This window comes from Podarcis erhardii (assembly GCF_964252035.2).
Source record: "Podarcis erhardii genome assembly, chromosome: 2".
NCBI classification, from domain to species: Eukaryota; Metazoa; Chordata; class Lepidosauria; order Squamata; family Lacertidae; genus Podarcis; species Podarcis erhardii.
This window is the reverse complement of record NC_138498.1, coordinates 13,663,380-13,682,890: the sequence shown is the minus strand read 5'-3', so window position 1 is coordinate 13,682,890 and position 19,511 is coordinate 13,663,380. Positions and strand designations below refer to the sequence as shown.

At 44.9% G+C, this 19,511-nt stretch overlaps 1 long non-coding RNA gene across 1 annotated transcript; it reads right to left on the bottom strand.

Annotated features, from left to right (window-relative positions):
- Window positions 1-2,308: 2,308 nt before the first annotated feature.
- LOC309334639 lies at window positions 2,309-12,284 on the bottom strand. The gene is made up of 4 exons (XR_014153218.1): window positions 12,165-12,284; window positions 11,635-11,757; window positions 3,755-3,842; window positions 2,309-2,355 (listed from the first exon to the last, which is right to left on the bottom strand). It is a non-coding gene; the product is annotated as an uncharacterized lncRNA (long non-coding RNA).
- Between the last annotated feature and the right edge of the window lie 7,227 nt (window positions 12,285-19,511).

The window sequence follows — 19,511 nt, the reverse complement described above, 5'->3', positions numbered from 1 at the left end:
GAATGTTTTGGAGGCTATAGATGGAGAGGAGAATTGGTCCAAATGGATGGGCAACTTTCAAGCCAAGCGCCACTGCATTTATGTACTAATTATTGCAGGGTTTTTAAAAAGCAGATTTGCCATCTGCACAAAATCCCCATCAGACGCCTCACACTTAAAAAAGGAAAGAGAAAAAGAAAGCATGCTTTGCTCTTTGCTTTTCAGTATGTGTTTCTCCATAGTTCTTATCTACTATACAGGAACAATTCATTTATGAATCTGTCTTAGTTCAGAAATTGAGGACATTATACTCTTATATAATCTGTGTACATGCTTCCCTGGGGTGTATGGGTGTTGGGAGAGGGGTAGTACCTCTGGTGGGGGTAGTTTGTCTACCTTTGGTCCCCACGCTGCACTCAGCTCTCACCTGTGGCTCCTAGAAGGTATCAGCATGCAACAGCGGCCACACCCCAAGAATGGCTTTGACCAGCCAGCTAAACCAGGTGAGGATAGCTGAAGGGTCTCAAACCCTCGGTGAGTAAGGGACTTCCTCTGCATGTGAAGGCAGGCTCTGGCACACTGAGCATACAAGATCAATAGTGGGTCAAGCACGGGCAAAACTAGGCTTTATTTCACCCAGGTCAATGACCCAGTTTGGCACCCTCTCCATGCATATTTGTGTACACACACACACACAGGCTGGCAGCATCAATGGCGCCCCTCTGGAGGCTTCACTCAGGGCAAAAAACCTAGCTACCCCCCCCCCCGTAGTTATGGCTTTGGGGTCAAGAAGGTAGTTTCTGCACATGCCGTAGAAGGAAGTGAGAGGCAAATGACGCTCATCAACCTGGGAAGGTATCCCTTCTAGGAGGACAACTTTGATCTTAAACCTCCACTGCCTTGTGGGGTATCTTCAGGAGGAGAAAAGGCTAAGGAGTAAACCGTACACAAATTTAGAGTCCCTAAGAAGGTTGGTTAGGGATGCGGGTGGCGCTGTGGGTTAAACCACAGAGCCTAGGACTTGCCGAACAGAAGGTCGGTGGTTCGAATCCCCGCGACGGGGTGAGCTCCCGTTGCTTGGTCCCTGCTCCTGCCAACCTAGCAGTTCGAAAGCACGTCAGAATACAAGTAGATAAATAGGTACGGCTCTGGTGGGAAGGTAAACGACGTTTCCATGCGCTGCTCTGGTTTGCCAGAAGCGGCTTAATCATGCTGGCCACATGATCCGGAAGCTGTACGCCGGCTTCCTTGGCCAATAAAGCGAGATGAGCGCCGCAACCCCAGAGTCGGCCACAACTGGACCTAATGGTCAGGGGCCCCTTTACCTTTTAAGAAGGTTAGATGGTGCCTTGTACACCTCCATCCAGCAACTCCTGCAGCCAAGCTGTGCCAAACATCTTGCTCTGCTTTCCTTTGGACCATATCAGGGAGGACAAGAGGGGGTCTTGTCATCTGGGCAGCCCAGGACCTACACACACTGCCCAGGCTTGTGCCCCAGGGAAGTCACTTTGGTACTGCTAATGCAGTCATCTGACTTCACCCCTGGAGGCAGACTCCATTGCCTCTAGAGAAAGACAGATGCCCACAACAACAACAACATGCTTCCCCTCACATTGCCTGTCATTTAAGTGCTTACTAAATGCATAGGTCTAATGTGTCTAATTCAAATGACACACTATCAGCTTTCCAACTGCACAACTTTCCCCCCAACTCTGAATTTTATTTCAAACTGCACACTTAAAAAACCCTGAACATACTGAAGCCTGTGACTCATGCTTAAGATGTGTATGTACATGTCAATTAGGCTTTTTCTAAAGAAAGCCCAGAGTGGAATAAAATGTACTTGATGGGATTCCATGCGGTAGAGCAGGAAAGATGAACATTTGTACGGAGAACAATAGCAGTTCTTCTGAGAAGCTTCCACTTCTCTGAAAAAGCTAATGCATGTTTTTCTTTTTTTGGACATTATTTTCATGGAGATCATTTTTCTACATCTTCTTACATACATAAAAATGTCAGGCTGTCATCACACAACCCGCACTAGAGAATTTCTAGTACCACATCACAATTCTGGATAAGCATGACACCAGGGCAGAGAAAAGGAGCAAAAGAGAATAGATTCTATCCAGAAGAATCAATCCCTTAGTTGACACTTCTTCAAACTCAAAGCAGTGCTCAGTTTTGGATAATAATAGCCTAAAACATCTCAACAAGCTGTTTTCCAGAGTTGGTTATTACTCAGTTCCATATAGCACAGTACAGGAAAACACTCAGCTGGCATAGTAGCAATACTTTAAATATATTTTAATCGAGGGCAGTCAGCTTTTGCCTTAACTGATGGTCATCCAGATTCTGTATGAGGAAGAGCTGCTATTCCTGATGGTAGAGAACATAGCTTTCAAAAAATATTCTGCAGTTTCCAAAACATTAATGGACTTTGAATCAGAACCATAGATTTCAACATCATAGAGCATTTATCTTTAGGGCAGGCTTAATCAGCCGCCCTCCCTTATTGTAATAGAACTTCATCAATGCCCCTATGTTTTTCTGTACTCTGACTTTCACTGTCTTCATATAACACTTCCAACAGAGGGTTTTGCTGAAGAGTACACCCAGGAATCTAAATCAGTGAGGTTGTTCTATAACTTGCTGTCCTAAACACCATTTATACATAGGACTGTGTTTGCCAAAAATCATAATCTTGGTCTTAGAGTAATTTATTGATAGGTTTTCCCGTTTACAGTATGTACTGACCACTTCCAAGAGATTTCTGAGGCCCGATCGGGAAAGAGAGAGGAACACTAAATCATCTGCATGCATCAAGATTGAGATCTTTCTGTTCGCTAAATACGGCACCAAATCATTAATATAAAAGTTTAAATGAGTGGGAGCCAGAAGGATTGCAATCTGTAAACCCTAACTCCCATCTACAGAAGCACTCTTTCCAAGGAATTTTCACTGGCTAAAGTTGCCCAGTTGTTGGAAAAGCTGACCTTGGCTCTCTGGTGCCCTGAAATGTTTTCAGGAAGACTTCTCACAAAGTCTGTGCATCACACTCATCAGTATTCTTCATTCCAGCTGACTGCAGAGTTCAGCACTTTAAAATTGACTTTAAACAAGAGATCAAAATTTCATAACAAGTTCTTTTCCTGATCTGCACCCATTAAGTCAATTTTAAAACATTTAGCAAAACATTTTCCTCCAGGCAAATTAAAGTTGTCGAGCCTGGTAAAGATAGCTCATCTGTGTTGCTGCCTCTTCTACACTTATTTCAGATTTTATCTCTTCCTTTGGGTTCACCGTTTGTCTCCACATGGAAGGAGATGGGGCAAATATCTCCTGAGGGCCAGGAAGGGTCAAAAGATATCACACATCTTACAAAAAGAGATAGAAGATCTAGAAAATGTGTATCCACTAACACAGGTAGAGGGAATGCTTGGCCCTTCAGATGCTTCTGAACTATAACTTCTATCATCCCAAACAAGCATGGCCATTGGCTAGGGATGATGGGAGTTGTAGTTTACCAGCTTCTGGAAGACAAAAGATTTCCCACACCAGCTCTAACATGAATCAGATGAAAATGATTCCTTTTAAAAAAATAATCATGTGAACTCAGGGTCATTATTGTTATTATTTAAAAAAAAAAAATTCCTTTGTTTAGAGTGGCTCTCACCCCACTTGCACACTCCTTTTAAGTAACAAGAAGGGGATTTAGCAGGGGCTTGGGTGGTGGTTGTAGGCCTCAGCCCTCTACCTACCATTCAGTGTAGCCCACCTGAAGAAATGGCCCAACAACCAAAGATCTTGACTCAGAAAGATCTTGCTCCTTCCACAAAGATGCCTTGCGATGTGAAGTGGGATAGCTGTGAGGTTAAAGAAGACAACTTGTTGGTGCCCATCTAGCTACCCCTGCATCACAGAAAATGTTTCTAGCATTCCTCCAAATAACGTCGATTTCCTAATGTTACAATTATGTTTTCAACACGGTCATTAAAAGCAGCGAGCCTTGGATTAACTTTTATTAAGTTTACTCAGGTGCATTTGCATCTACAATTTTAAACAGCCGCCATCTGCTGCCCCCACATTATCTCTGTCTGAATTACGGTGTGCTTTTGCTTTTTGTGCTTTTTGTGTAGTTTATTCCTCCACTGCTGCCCCTACAGTGGAGGAATAAACTACTGGGAAGAGGCACTTTGCTCTGTCCCCATCCTGACCAGAAAGCCCTGGCTGTACCCAGAAGCAGATGGCTACAAAGAGCAATCCAAACTTTTACCAGGGAGTAGCAAACCAACAGATCAACGAGTGTATCCAAAGCTCTGTAAGCTTGTGCCAGCCGGGGGGGGGGGAGGGATGGCAGGGGGTGTTGTAGCTTCTCTTTTGCTGTGGCAGCTCAGCTCAGGCCCCTCGGGGGAATGGGGTAGCTAAGGATCCAGCAGGTCCATGGCTGGCTCTGCTTCTCCGTCCCCCACACCTGTAATGCCCTGTTTCCAGAGCGTGTATTGAGTGCTGCCTGTGGAAGGTGTCCATGTCCTGCACTTCTCATGGGCACAGCAGAGACCTCTGCAGTGACAGTCTCCACATCACCAGCAGAGGCTGACCAAGGTCAGAGGAGGAGCATCTTTACCATATCCTAACCCCCTCCAACACAGCATCTTAAAAAGCAGAGACATCTCCTTGCCAAAAAAGGTCCGTATAGTTAAAGCTATGGTTTTCCCAGTAGTGATGTATGGAAGTGAGAGCTGGACCATAAAGAAGGCTGATTGCCAAAGAATTGATGCTTTTGAATTCTGGTGCTGGAGGAGACTCTTGAGAGTCCCATGGACTGCAAGAAGATCGAACCTACCCATTCTGAAGGAAATCAGCCCTGAGTGCTCACTGGAAGGACAGATCCTGAAGCTGAGGCTCCAATACTTTGGTCACCTCATAAGAAGAGAAGACTCCCTGGAAAAGGCCCTGATGTTGGGAAAGATGGAGGGCACAAGGAGAAGGGGACGACAGAGGACGTGATGGTTGGACAGTGTTCTCGAAGCTACCAGCGTGAGTTTGACCAAACTGCAGGAGGCAGTGGAAGACAGGAGTGCCTGGCATGCTCTGGTCCATGGGGTCACGAAGAGTCAGACATGACTAAATGACTAAACAACAAACCCCCTCCAGCATGCAAAGTTCAGGGTGTTGGGTTTGCTCTCTTCGCTATGTACATTCCATACAGAGCACATAACTTCTTCCAAAGAATTCTGGGAGGTGTAGTTTGCCCCTGAGATTCACAGTTCTTAGCACCCTTAACAAGCTGCACCACACCGGCTTTTAGTGACAAACCAAAGTCCCCTTCATCAGAGGCGGAGCTAGCTGCTGCAGCACCTGGAGCAGTGTGCACCCAGGGGGTGGGGCTAGTCGCCTGCTGTAGTGGGGCTAGCCGCCCATGGGAGTGGGGCGAGCGTTCCAGGGGGGCTGGGTGCGCGTCCCGGGGGGTGCGCCAGCCGCTGTGTGCCTCCCTGGGGGTGCGTCACCCACTGTGAGCCTCCTGGGGGGTGCGCTGCCCACAGTGAGCATCAGGGAGCAGCGTGATGATGTCACCCCCCAGGGATGGCAGCTGGGGCGGACAACACCCACCACGCCCACCTTTCTCTGCCTTTGCCCTTCATGGCTTATATAGGAGTTAAGAAGTTTCCATGAGTAGAAAGGGAAGCAGTGGCCATACTGTTTGCCCTGCCCCCAATGTTAGTTGCCTTCCTGGCCCTCTGATGGCCATATCTGAGGAAGGGAAACTTCATATGTGGGATTCTACGTGCATAGACTTCCAAGTTATTTGGAAACCTGCACAACCAGAGTTCCAGATTGCACGGAAGGCTACTCATCTGTCTGTAGGTTTCCCTTCTTCAGCTATCCAAACTCAAAGCATCAGTGTGAGAGGGTGGCGAAGGACAGGATGTTGGGGGCTCGGCCCATGGTGTGGATCTGCTTCCCCTTCTACTTATCAAGCCTGTACAGAAACTGGGCTTGGAATGTGCATTGCAGGACCATTTAACTCCAGCTCATGAAACCTGCACAACCAGAGTTCCAGATTGCACGGAAGGCTACTCATCTGTCTGTAGGTTTCCCTTCTTCAGCTATCCAAACTCAAAGCATCAGTGTGAGAGGGTGGCGAAGGACAGGATGTTGGGGGCTCGGCCCATGGTGTGGATCTGCTTCCCCTTCTACTTATCAAGCCTGTACAGAAACTGGGCTTGGAATGTGCATTGCAGGACCATTTAACTCCAGCTCATGAAACCTGCACAACCAGAGTTCCAGATTGCACGGAAGGCTACTCATCTGTCTGTAGGTTTCCCTTCTTCAGCTATCCAAACTCAAAGCATCAGTGTGAGAGGGTGGCGAAGGACAGGATGTTGGGGGCTCGGCCCATGGTGTGGATCTGCTTCCCCTTCTACTTATCAAGCCTGTACAGAAACTGGGCTTGGAATGTGCATTGCAGGACCATTTAACTCCAGCTCATGAAAGCTTTTATTAAAATATAAATGTGTTTGATCTTTAAAGTGACAGGGAACTCCATGTATTTTTGCTGGCTGTAACTCATTCCCTTGCACTGAGGATGCTGTCACTGAAATGGATGTTCTGCCCAACTACTTGTATGTAAGACTAAAGTTGTTACGCTCTGCAACAGAATCTTCTGCATCAGGGGAAAACTCATCAGGGTGGGGGAGATCTCCCAACATTTGGCAAAACATTTTCCGCAAACTTGTAGCAACTTCACTGCATTCCATTCAGTTTAGTCACTTTTAGGACCACTGCTCTTAGCAGGGCAATGCATTGATTTACCAATGGCTGATATTATGTGCTTTGAGTTCCCACATTATTTTTCCATTTGTAGCACAGAGAGTTAAAGATGTGCTGCTTTTTTATTTGGCTGGATGGATGCCCTGCTTTGTAATATGTTGCACTGCAGTGGTTTGTTCAATGTGTAAGCTGCTGTGGAAAAACTGGATACTTCCCCTCTATAAATAAACAAACCCTCTGATTTATTTGGATCTTTACACATCTTGTTTACATATTCTTTTTAATGTCTGAAACAACTGGTGGGTTTTGCAACATTCACTAAGCATTAATGAAACAAGAATGAATTGCACATTGGTAGGATTCCCAGCAGCACATTAAGTGATAGGCAGAACACACCCTAGCCTTGTTGAATGAATCAATGACCAATGTGTTGAGAGACAGGTGGATTTACTGCATAATAAATATTTGTACCAACTTTTCACTTGTCCTGAACTTTGGCTATAGAATTCACTGAATTTATGGTGGCCAGATGAAAAGGGAAAAAAAGAACATAAGTAGATATTCAATAAGAATGGCAGATAATGCCCTGGAGGAAGAAGCAACAGACTTCAGAGGTTTGCCTTTTGAATTTCTACCAGAGAAATCAGAGACATGCAATGAAATTTCCCACATAATAAAATCAGCTCAGTTTGGCAACTCCCAAGGTCAATTGGGGGGCCATGCAAAAGCAGGAGACTGGGATGAACTTCACTGCCTCTTAATATATTGATTGCCATTTTGCTCACTGTAGATCAGGGAGAGCCAACCATGGTGCCTGCCATATGCTGTTGAATGTAACCCCAGCTCCCTTTTCTGATCGTTAGTCATGCTGGTTGGGAATGGCAGAAGCTAAAGCTGAACATCTGGAAGATATTCTGCTCCGCTCTAATCTTGTCAAAGATTAATATAGTCCAAACTATATTAGCAGTGGTTTAATATAGTCCAAACTAAAACATCAGCCTTAGTCTGTGATTCACAAACTGCAAGGTGAGGCTCTGGTATTCAAAATGGCTTCAGCTGAAATTCTCAAGCTGTGGCACTTAGTGCAAGCTCTGGTTATTTCCATATGGTATGAAGCAGACCTTGGAAATTGAAGTGTATATCTCAGTGGTCTCAATGCAGCCAGTCTAGCTTATTTGCAAGCTTGAATGGTGTGTGGGTTGTCTCATTAACCACTCTGCTATACCCAACATGAATTTCCTCTGTGGCTGATCCACACCGAAGCCATTTTCAGGAACCAAATGTATTGACTGAAGCTCTCAGGGTTGTTGAGACCAGTCCAATGTCCAGTTGTTGTGACACTGGAATGGAAGTAATCAAGGTATCTTAAGGGCAGGAATAAGCACTATATTTAAGGAGCCAGAACTGCGTAATTGCTGGCTGTTCTATTTGCAGAGATTGGGAAATCTTTCATATTGTGCTTTCTCCTTCTCAGAAAGCCAGGGTGCAATTTGAATGAAGCATCTGAAAAGACTCTGTTTGAATGTTTGCTAACTCCTCCCACACACCTGAAGAGTTTTATCAGACAATGATGATGTGAATGACACCAACAGTTTCCTCCTCCCCCTACAAACACGCCATTTGCATTTTTAATTCCTTGTCTGATTAAGAGTTCTGGGGAACTCCAAAGCTTGCACACTATTTTGTAACATTTTGATTCTCCTAATAATACCATTGCCCAAATGTGCATTTTATACTAGTTCTGGGTGTGCCCTGCTGCCTTCAAATGAAGCCCTATTTGAAACCAGGGGAACTTATTTTGATGTAAACATGGTTAGGATCTGCATGTAAATGATTTTGGGAGGCAGAGATTCCCAAGGCTCCTTCTCATATATTGTGATATGATTTCTACTACTATTATTTCTGTGGAGAAATTGCCTTGAACTGGAGTTGCAAAGGATCCAAATTTTATTGCAAGTTTAACTCATCACCTCTTGACTGAACCCAAATTTTGAAGGTTTTCCAGAAAATAATGAACTTCAGCCTCTTAACCCTGGGCCCCACCACTGGAACAGAGGAAGCTGTGTTATCCTGAGTCAGGCCATTGCTCTATCTAAGGTGAAAGGTAAAGGACCCCTGGACAGTTAAGTTCAGTCAAAGGCAACTATGAGGTGTGGCGATCATCTCACTTTCAGGCCGAAGGAGCCAGCATTTGTTTGTTAGATAGCTTGCTGTATCTAACTCAGTATTGTGTACACTGACTAGTTGTGCCTATCTGGGTTTTCAGGCAGGAGTCACTCTCAGCCCTACCTGAAGATGCTCTACCATTCAGGTACCACTGTTCCCCATAGCTTTCATATGCAACATGGTCCTGTGAACTGACCAGAGCTTATCCCTTTTCTTTGAGCTCAGGGCACAGACCCAGCACGTGTGCTCATGCCTTAAAAGACTTGCAGTATTTGCTGATGCCTGTGTGTTAATTGTCCTGATCAGCACATTTTTTGCCTTTTATGTCTTTCAACAAAGATAAAACCTAATTGATCTGACTTCATAAAATATTAGGTCACACTAATTAAATAATCCCTCTTAATTGCTCCCTTTAATGTTGAGCCCAAAAAGAAGTAGGAGTTGAAAGAGAAGCAGGAGAGAAGCTTTGTTAGATGTCTGGTATGAAGCCATATAAATTATATACAATGTATCACCCTATGAAATACAACCATCTACATATAATATGGATTCTTTGACCTGAATCTTTACAATTTGTGGGAAATTGTATAACTGAACTGTGAAACAATTTTTGGGCTGAACCATTTGGACATGAAGAGACATATCCCCAAATTTCTTCTCAACTTGGCCAGTTATGTCTTTTCAGAAAGTCTCACATTCATGGTGTCGGGTTTTTGTTTTTTTAAGACTGGTAGTAGTTCTAAACTGGCACTAACAATATTCTCAGTAGTATTTGTGTGACAGCTGGCAAAAAACTGCTTTCAGAAAGTTACTCTCTTGCCAATTGAATTTTATTAATTATAATAAGTATACCTCACTTGCCTGTCTTAAAAGGACCCCCCCCCCAGCCGTTAATGTACCCTGATAGGTTCCTTTTTCTATCAGTGAGCCCTGATTGGCTTGCCTGGCTGTGATATGAAGGCTGCAGGAAGCATTGGGAGGCTAAATTTATGCTCTGCCAAGGGCACTATGGGAAATTAAAACAGTGACTCAATACAGCTGCCAAGCGCAACCAAGAATGCTGGACCAGAGAGGAAATTAAGGATCACCAAAGACAGACATCAGTAGTGGGCCCTGCCAGTGGATTAGGTTCTGGAAGCTGCCCAAGGTTTCCAGATGTTGAGTCAACCCTGATTAAGCACCATCAATATATTTTTTTAAAGGTGTGGGGGGGAAACACATCTCAGCAGAAATGTGAACAAAGACTATCCACTAAACAGATTTTCCCTCAGGTACTATACCAAGTAGCCAGGCGGCAGCAGGCCTACAGAGATGGAGTCAGTTGGCCTTCTTATAGGAGGTCCCACAGCTCTGCCTTCATGACCAAGAAATCCCTGTCCTATGTGTCCTCCTTCTGTACCACAGAATACTAAGAAATATAGTCCCAGTGCACATGCAATTTCCCACTCAAAGGAATGGCCGCCTGGCAGGAAATGATTGACCAACTGTGGACTATTTAGACAGTTACAGTGGAAGAACCAGAAATGTTGCACACTCAGAGATATCACAATAGCAACATGTCTGTGTGTGGCAATGTTGTAACTAGGGAGGTGTGAATCTGTCAGTTTCAATAGGAGTATAGCATCTAGATCAAGGGAAGTAATAGTGCCACTGTATTCTGCTCTGGTCAGACCTCACCTGGAGTACTGTGTCCAGTTCTGGGCACCACAGTTCAAGAAGGACACTGACAAATTGGATCGTGTCCAGAGGGCAACCAAAATGGTCAAAGGCCTGGAAACGATGCCTTATGAGGAACGGCTAAGGGAGCTGGACATGTTTAGCCTGGAGAAGAGGAGGTTAAGGGGTGATATGATAGCCATGTTCAAATATATAAAAGGATGTCACATAGAGGAGGGAGAAAGGTTGTTTTCTGCTGCTCCAGAGAAGCGGACACAGGGCAATGGATCCAAACTACAAGAAAGAAGATTCCACCTAAACATTAGGAAGAACTTCCTGACAGTAAGAGCTGTTCGACAGTGGAATTTGCTGCCAAGGAGTGTGGTGGAGTCTCCTTCTTCGGAGGTCTTTAAGCAGAGGCTTGACAACCATATGTCAGGAGTGCTCTGATGGTGTTTCCTGCTTGGCAGGGGGTTGGACTCGATGGCCCTTGTGGTCTCTTCCAACTCTATGATTCTATGATTCTAGGTTCTCTCAGTTTCTCATTTTTCCAATAGTAAATTCAGCTCTTCACAGTTCCACATTAATCTGTGATTTTAAAAAAAAGTTCTCATGAAAATTAATCCATTTTTTAAATGGACTTTCTCCTAATGTTTTTTTTCACAGAGCAAGTTCCCCTAATAGAATGCATTTTTGTATCTTGTTTTTACTAATATATATAGTTTTGTGCATACTTTGCTCCAGCATATGAATTTCCATACACATTACTTGGCCGCAAAATTAAGAAAACTGTGGATTTCAAAGGATGGCTATGTTTTGCTTCACATATTGTTTTGGGAAGCACAACTTTTGATAGGTTTGTGTTTAACTGAGAACTGAATCAAATTTCTCCCCATCCTTAGTTGTAACACATGTTTTTGTACAAAAATCTGATGCTGTTCCACACATTATCTGCTGCAATTTATAACTTGTGCAATTTATAAGTTGTACTATAGGAGCATGCTGTAATGTGCCTTTATCTGAACTCTACAGCTCTTGCCATTACGATATAAAATGTCTCACTATTGTTTTGTTTCTGTTCCTCGCCTAGTGCTCTCCAGAATTCCTTCCTTTTATACAACTATGTGTGGAATATTCAGATTCCTATTCTGAGTCACAGTTTCAGTCCGGCCCATTTCAGAACAGCTGTGTGGGTAAACAGAGTACATGTATTTAAGCTCAAATAAAGTTAATAAAAGACTAGTATTAGGTATTTTTGGAAGTCTAGGTAAAAGATTAAAGTATTCCCCTTCTCTCAGATGTGCCTTCGTTCTAAGCCACAGAGGTTGGTTTTCATTTGGACTTTGGATATTCATGTTATGCTGTTAGCGAGTAAAAGCACAGCACATCTGCATTCAGTTGGCTGGCAGCATTGAGGTGGGGATGGGAGTAGATTTTGAGGGGGAAACTGAAATGGCATATTTATTTCTTTAACATTTTTAGCATTCTGCATCAGTGATATCACAATGACATTTTCAACATCATGCAGCAATAGTACCACATTAATATATTAATACTCAGAATAACCAGAGCTTTTTCTAGCCGGAACTCACCAGAACTCAGTTCTGGCACCACTCAGGTGGGCATCATTGCATTGTACAAGAACAAGGGAGGTGTTCATGGTGAGTTCCGGCACCTCTTTTGCTAGAAAAACAGCAAAAAATAGAATAACTACTAAATAAAATGAGAGAAAAATAAAATGAATACAATTATCATTAACAAACCAATACAGCAATAACAGAAAATATATTTACAAAACCTAGGTAGTATTTACTCCCAAAACTACATTAAATTTAATCGGATATGTAATCTCAAAGCACTCCCAGCAACACATGTGGGTTTATATTTTCCTGTAATTTATATATAATAAAAGTATAAGTAATTTTTCAACAAAATGATCATAATCCTGTCTTCTCTACCACTCTCTGAAATCATATTGGTCAGTTTAACCTAAACTTTTTCAGCAGGGGGCTGGTCCACTGTCCCTCAGACCTTGTGGAGGGCTGGACTATATTTTGAAAAAAAATATATGAATGAATTCCTATGCCCCAAAAATAACCCAGAGATGCATTTTAAATAAAAGCACACATTCTACTCATGTAAAAAACACGCTGATTCCTGGACTGTCTGCGGGCCGGATTTAGAAGGCGATTGGGCCGGATCCGGCCCCCAGGCCTTAGTTTGCCTACCCATGGTTTAACTATACAGACAGGCTACCTCCTATACTTGATTCAGGTAATCATCCAGAGTAGGTGATTGGGTACTCTTTCACTTATATGCAATTATCCATTCTGGGGGAACATTTCCATCACTTGTGCTGTTTCAGCAGCTGGATGAGGGGAGCTATCTTTGTTGGGAAAATGGCACAGGGAGTTCCACAGTCCTGATCTGATTCAGTGGGGGTGTGAAGGGTGTCACACCCCCTGCCTATTCTGACATGTGAATAAAAACATCAGAACCACAGACACAATATTGTATTGCTCTTTCTGTCAAAAACATCCTGTGTACACATTATCGTTTACACTGGCTCCGGGGCGCTCATACCACTGCTGTTTGAACTCTAGTACATTTGACTTTAGCCATAATCATAGCTGTCAACTTTCAGATTTGAAAATAAGGGATCACCAGCCTCGAAAATAAGGAATCAGCAGCCTCACCTGTCCCGGGGACAGTCTATGGGATATCTAACATTCCGGGATACCAGCGGGAAGCAGCGGGAAACGGCACTGGAATAAGGGAATTTCCCGTAATAATAATAATAATAATAATAATAATAATAATAATAATAATAATAAATTTTATTTGTATCCCGCTCTCCCCAGCCAAAGCCAGGCTCAGAGCGGCTAACATCATATAAATAAGACAATATGCATAATACAATATACAATATGCAAATAAAATAACATTCAACATTCATTAGAATAATATTAAATATCAGCATTTCAAAATTAAACAGAAATCCACTCAACAATTACAATAAGTAATTTCTAAACTCCAATCAATAAAACAACAGCAAACCACAGTGCACAACATAATACAATACAAAGTAAGAAGCAGAGACTGGAGGGTGGGGCAAGGCAGGTGGAAGGAGGCCTTGCCTGGTGGAGTCTCTCCCCTCACAATTCTTCCTCCGGGCACAGCTTCCTTATGAGGAGACCCAGGACCAGGGGGTGGGGCAAGGCAGGTGGAAGGAGGCCTTGCCTGATGGAGTCATAATCCATATCTATCCTGCAGCTTGATGCATTTCCCCCTCAAACCAGGCTCCATCCAAACTGAAAACATAAGCAGTCACTTAGAAGTTAAGTTGAGGTGTGTACATTTAAGACAGCTGTTGCACGTGTGCAGATGACAACCTCTGGTTGGTGGTTTGCAGGCCCAAGGAAACACATCAGCTAATGCACATCCAGTGACAACATCCCCACCTCCTCTCTGGTGCACACAGCAAGGTAAAATGCAACTTGAAGCGTACCAGAAGGAAACAAGCTCTCTACATGTTTAACTGCTAATATGTACACAGCCATAATGTATACTGTTTATGAATCCCATTGCCTTTATTTGTGTTTTCTGTGCAATTACGGGCCCTCTCCTTTGTTTTTGTTTGATAAAGACACCAAACAACATTGCAGAGCTGTAGCAAGCCACTCTCCAGGTCAGCAATATTGAGTACTGTAACCCTGGACTATATCTGCATCTACAGTGCAATTTTTAATTTGTAAAAAACTAATTTAAATATATATATATTAATTTTCATTCACAGCCTTCATTTGCCGAAGATACTAAATTGTTCAGGGTCGTTAAAACAAAAACAGACCCCCACAAACCGAGTGAATGGGAAGTAAAATGACAAACACAATTAATTGTAAACAAGTGTAAAATGATGCATGTTGGGGCAAAAAGAAATCTTAATTTCACATATACACACATGGAGTCTGAACTGACAGGGACTGAATGAATAGCTAGATAAAGCCTGTGATTACTAAACCTGGGATCTATGCAAAGCATGTGACAACTGCAGGCAAGGGGTATTAGGTGTTGGCAGACCCTCTGCTAACCCTCACTTGGCTTCTCAAATGTGGCTCCCCCGGAAAACTAGTTGCTACCAAAGTCCTATAGCCATGGCATGGATCCTCAGGAGTTGAGGATCTGATGAGTAGTCGGATGGGAGACTATGAAGAGCCTTATTTAAGCCTCCATAGGCTTTCTTCAATAGCAGAATATAATTAAATCTCCACTGTTTTCACATCTCCATTATCACCCCATTCTTAACTAGATGGGTGGCATAATTTATTATTATTATTATTATTATTATTATTATTATTATTATTATTATTATTATTATTCCTGCGGGGTTGCGGGGTTGCGGCGCTCCTCTCGCTTTATTAGCCGAGGGAGCTGGCGTACAGCTTCCGGGTCATGTGGCCAGCATGACTAAGCCGCTTCTGGCGAACCAGAACAGCGCACAGAAACGCCGTTTGCCTTCCCGCCGGAGTGGTACCTATTTATCTACCTGCACTTTGACGTGCTTTCGAACTGCTAGGTTGGCAGGAGCAGGGACCGAGCAACAGGAGCTCACCCCGTCGCGGGGATTCGAACTGCCGACCTTCTGATCGGCAAGTCCTAGGCTCTGTGGTTTAACCCACAGCGCCACCCGCGTCCCCTGGGAGGAGGATAATATGGAATAAATCCAATGGTCTATTCCCCCCCCCCCCCCGACTTTTCGGAATTGACTCAGTAATATTTATCTTTCTTTTTAAACCACAGACTGTTAACAGTGTATGAGCTGTCCAAAAGTAAACAATCCTTTGCCTTTTCTTTTGGCTAAATACCCTGGATTCTTGTTTGGTGCACATTCTATGCTGACGCACTGTTTCCTTCCTGACAAGAAGGCACGCACGTGGGTAGGTTTCTTACCTCACTAATCTGTTGGTTTCCATACAGCAAGTACAAATCAAGTACTTTCAATCTCAGAAGAGAAAGCATCAAATTAAATGGAATCAGGGCTGCTATGGGTTTTCACTGCTCAAATTTGGAATGGTTACGTAGTCATTAAGCTTTGACCTAGGCCATGTTCCCATGCTATCCTGGGAGAAACCTAAAAGTTGCTTTTGGTTGTTCAAACTAGAACTCACATAAAGATGCCCTGTAAGGGTTAAGGGGAATAGGAAAGTGGGGAAGCACATTTGGTGCCTTAAATGTCTGTTTTGTCCTATTGTAGGAAAAAAAATGAGATATGAACTCCAAGATAATCAACTAGCCTTCCTCACACAATGTCCAATACTGTACTCATATATATCCCCTTCTATGTATTGGGAAGAGTTTTGAGGCTAGGCAGAAAATCCAGATTCAAATCTCATTGAGAACTGGGTAGCAAACATAAAGTACAACTCCCATCACCCCTGATCTTTGGCCAGGCTGTTTGGGACTGATGGGAATAGTAGTCCAGAACATCTGTAGGGCACCATGTTCACTACCTCCAAATTACATGATTTCATACATTGTACGGCAGTCTGGACAGAACGTTTGATCAGTGTTTGCTGTGACAGACATTAAAAATGCCTAGGAGAGATGTCTATTTCTAAACTAAGGGACTCTTAGAATGTGTCCACTTAAATATGTCTCCAGGTCCCATTGTGCATTTATTGCTGCAAACAAGGATGAACTAGGACTGCCCCCCAAGCATGAAAAGATTCTGAGTGGCCTACTTCACAAGGTGGTTGTAAGAATATTAACCCTACATGTGCTGCTCTGGGCTCCTTGGAGAATTTATAATATAGCTACTTGTCAAATCAAACAGAAATAATTTCTTGGTCTCCATGTAATGTATTACAAAAGTGATATAGCTGTAATTAGAAAAGCAAGTAATGTGTTTCTTAGTTCAGCTGACACTGTGCTAGTTCAGGCCAATAAGAAATTTGAAACAGGTTTAGTACACTTGGACCAGCCTGATTCTGTTTCACAAGGAAAACTTTTCGTGATGCAGTAGTGATTTTCATATGTGAAAAGTGACTAATATTACTTTATCTTAATCTTAGGCTAATAGTTGAGTATGCAATTCAAATAAAGCCTGTAATTTGTACTACAGTTTGGAACACAGAGGGGAAAGTGGGAAAAGAACAGAAGAAAGTACTGCATTGATTTTGGATTAAAAGGTAAAGGGACCGCTGACCAGGTCCAGTCGTGGCCGATTCTGGGATTAGCTGGTACTAAATAATAGAAAAACTATCTATATCTTGACGCAAGTAGTACAGGCATTAATGATTTCAAGACTGTATGACTATGGGGGCTTCCCTTGTGCTTGATCTTGAAACTGCAGTCAGTGCAGAATGCTGCAGCATGGTTACTGGCACATCTAACACCTCTGCTCAGAGCAGTGGCGTAGCGTGGGGGGTGTAGGGGGGGCCGGCCGCACCGGGCGCAACATCTGGGGGGGCGCGCTCGCCGCCTCTGGAGTCGCCGAAGAGCCTCGGGCGCAGGCTGCAGCAGAGCCCCATGTCTCGCGGAACTGACGAGCTGTGCGCGCGTCCGGGCTGAAGGCGTCCGGCAGGCAGCGGCTCTCAGCGCTCGCCGCGGTCCCCGCAGGTCAGGCAGCCCCTCCTCACAGCCCCACCGCCGCCGCTGCTGCAGCTGCTGGGCCATGTTGCATTTTCCTCGCCTCTCTGCCCTCCTCCTCCTCCGGGCAAGCGGCATCGTTTGGGCGGCAGCGCCAGCGGCAACTCGCCTCAGATCACCTGACATGGACCCGCCGCTGCCGCCGTGGCTACCTTACCGTAAATACCCCAGCCCAGGCAGCAGCAAGAAGAAGCTGGCAGCGGCGGCAGGTTAGGGGTTAGGGGCGCAAATTACTTGCCTTGCCCCGGGTTAGGGGGCGCAAATTACTTGCCTTGCCCCAGGTTAGGGGGCGCAAATTACTTGCCTTGCCCTGGGTGCTGACAACCCACGCTACGCCGCTGGCTTAGAGATCTACGTTGTGTGCCAATTTGCTACTGGGTCAAGTTCAAGCTGTTACTGTTCTGATATACAACCCTTAAAAGACTTGCAAGCTTATTTGCAGGATCGCCAAGCCCCATATGTGCCCACCTGACTGCTTCAAGTGGCACTGTTACAGGTGCCATACAATATTGGTCCCGCAGTTGCAAGAAATCAACATCTTAGCATGGCAACGGCTTCACTTTAGAACTCCCTGCCTATTGACGACACTTTGAAACTCCCTGCCTTCTCCTTTACTCTTTTCAGCACCTGCTTAAAACATTTTTGTTTATATGCAAGCTTATCCACACACGCAGAATGCCTTTTAATCTCTTTTCAACTTACAGTTGATTTTAATTCTTTCTTTGAACTACCAACCTCAGAGTCTGGATGGTAGGAGGCTCCCACAACCAGCACTGCTTGCAACCCATCAGAAGCAATTTGTTTGTATATCGCTGGGTGGGGGCCCTCCACATTTTTCGGGGGGACCTGCCTCTTCCAGAGTCTCTGGAACACTGGTGAGAGTTGGGAGTCCACTGACCAGGGCCATTGTGGTACCTGAGGCGAGCCACAAAATTGTGTCTCCCCTTCCCTGCTGGGGGAAAAGAGGTGATCAAAGATCTACATCAGGGATATGGCTGACAATAAAGTGCCATATTGGGATTCTGCCACCTGAGGCAGTCACCTCATCCCTTGCGTGGGCCACCTGAGGCAGTCGCCCACCCTCATGGGAAAGCCAGCAGTGGTGAGTTCTTCTTCTTTGGCTATCACTCGTAGCCGAGTAATATTGTCTTCCATAAACACAGTTTTAACCGTGAGTCCATAAGTGACTGTGGAGGCCAATTCTGGACCCACACATCATTCCATAATGGGGACATTGGTTTCCGGGCGGGAGTTAATCACGGTGAGGGTTTGCCAAGCGTGCCTTCCTCTTAGCACGGTTCTCCCTTGTGTCCTGAGTTCGAGTGTCTTCAAAGCCCACGACACCTTTGGTAAAGCCTGTTCTCCAACTGGAGCGCTCGCAGGTCAGTGTTTCCCAATTGTTGGTGCTTATACTACATTTTTTTAGATTTGCCTTGAGACAGTCTTTAAAACTCTTTTGTTGACCACCAGCATTACGCTTTCCATTTTTAAGTTCAGAATAGAGTAGAGTGGTACGTCGGGTTAAGAACTTAATTCGTTCCGGAGGTCTGTTCTTAACCTGAAACTGTTCTTAACCTGAAGCACCACTTTAGCTAATGGGGCCTCCTGCTGCCGCCGGAGCACGATTTCTGTTCTCATCCTGAAGCAAAGTTCTTAACCCAAGGTACTATTTCTGGGTTAGCGGAGTCTGTAACCTGAAGCGTCTGTAACCCGAGGTACCACTGTAGCTGCTTTGGAAGACGATAATCGGGCATCCGCACAACATGACCAGTCCAACCCAGGCTGCAGCCCGAGTCATATTTCCCTGGGAGTAAGAGCTACTTGGACTGGCTGGGACTCAGGCATCTAGATATTATTAGGCTTGCGCCGTGAGAAGGGGCAGAGACCGACAGCCTCCCCTCTACCTCACGACGCGCCCATCACCTCACACAACCTGGGTGAGAGTCTGAGGGCAAAGAGCCACGTGACTCCCCCTTCCCCCTCCCCCCCCCCGGCTGCAGGACGTGTGAGGCGTAAGCGACGTGAACCGAGAGCCGAGGAGGAAGGACAAGGAGTCGGGCTTCACACGAGGGGCGGGGAAGTGGGCGCGTGAGCTTCGCCCGGGAGTGAGGCAGCGGCGGCGGCGGGTTTCGAACCCGGGGCCTCGGAAAGTTATTGGGGCGCGCGGAAGAGCCTCGCTTCCCCATTGGGCGAGGGCCGGGGAATTTCGAGGAGGAGGAGGCGGGGCCGGGGGGGGGGTTTCCAGTCAATAGGGCGGTTGCCGGAATGGGGTTGCGTCGGGAGGCGTGGCG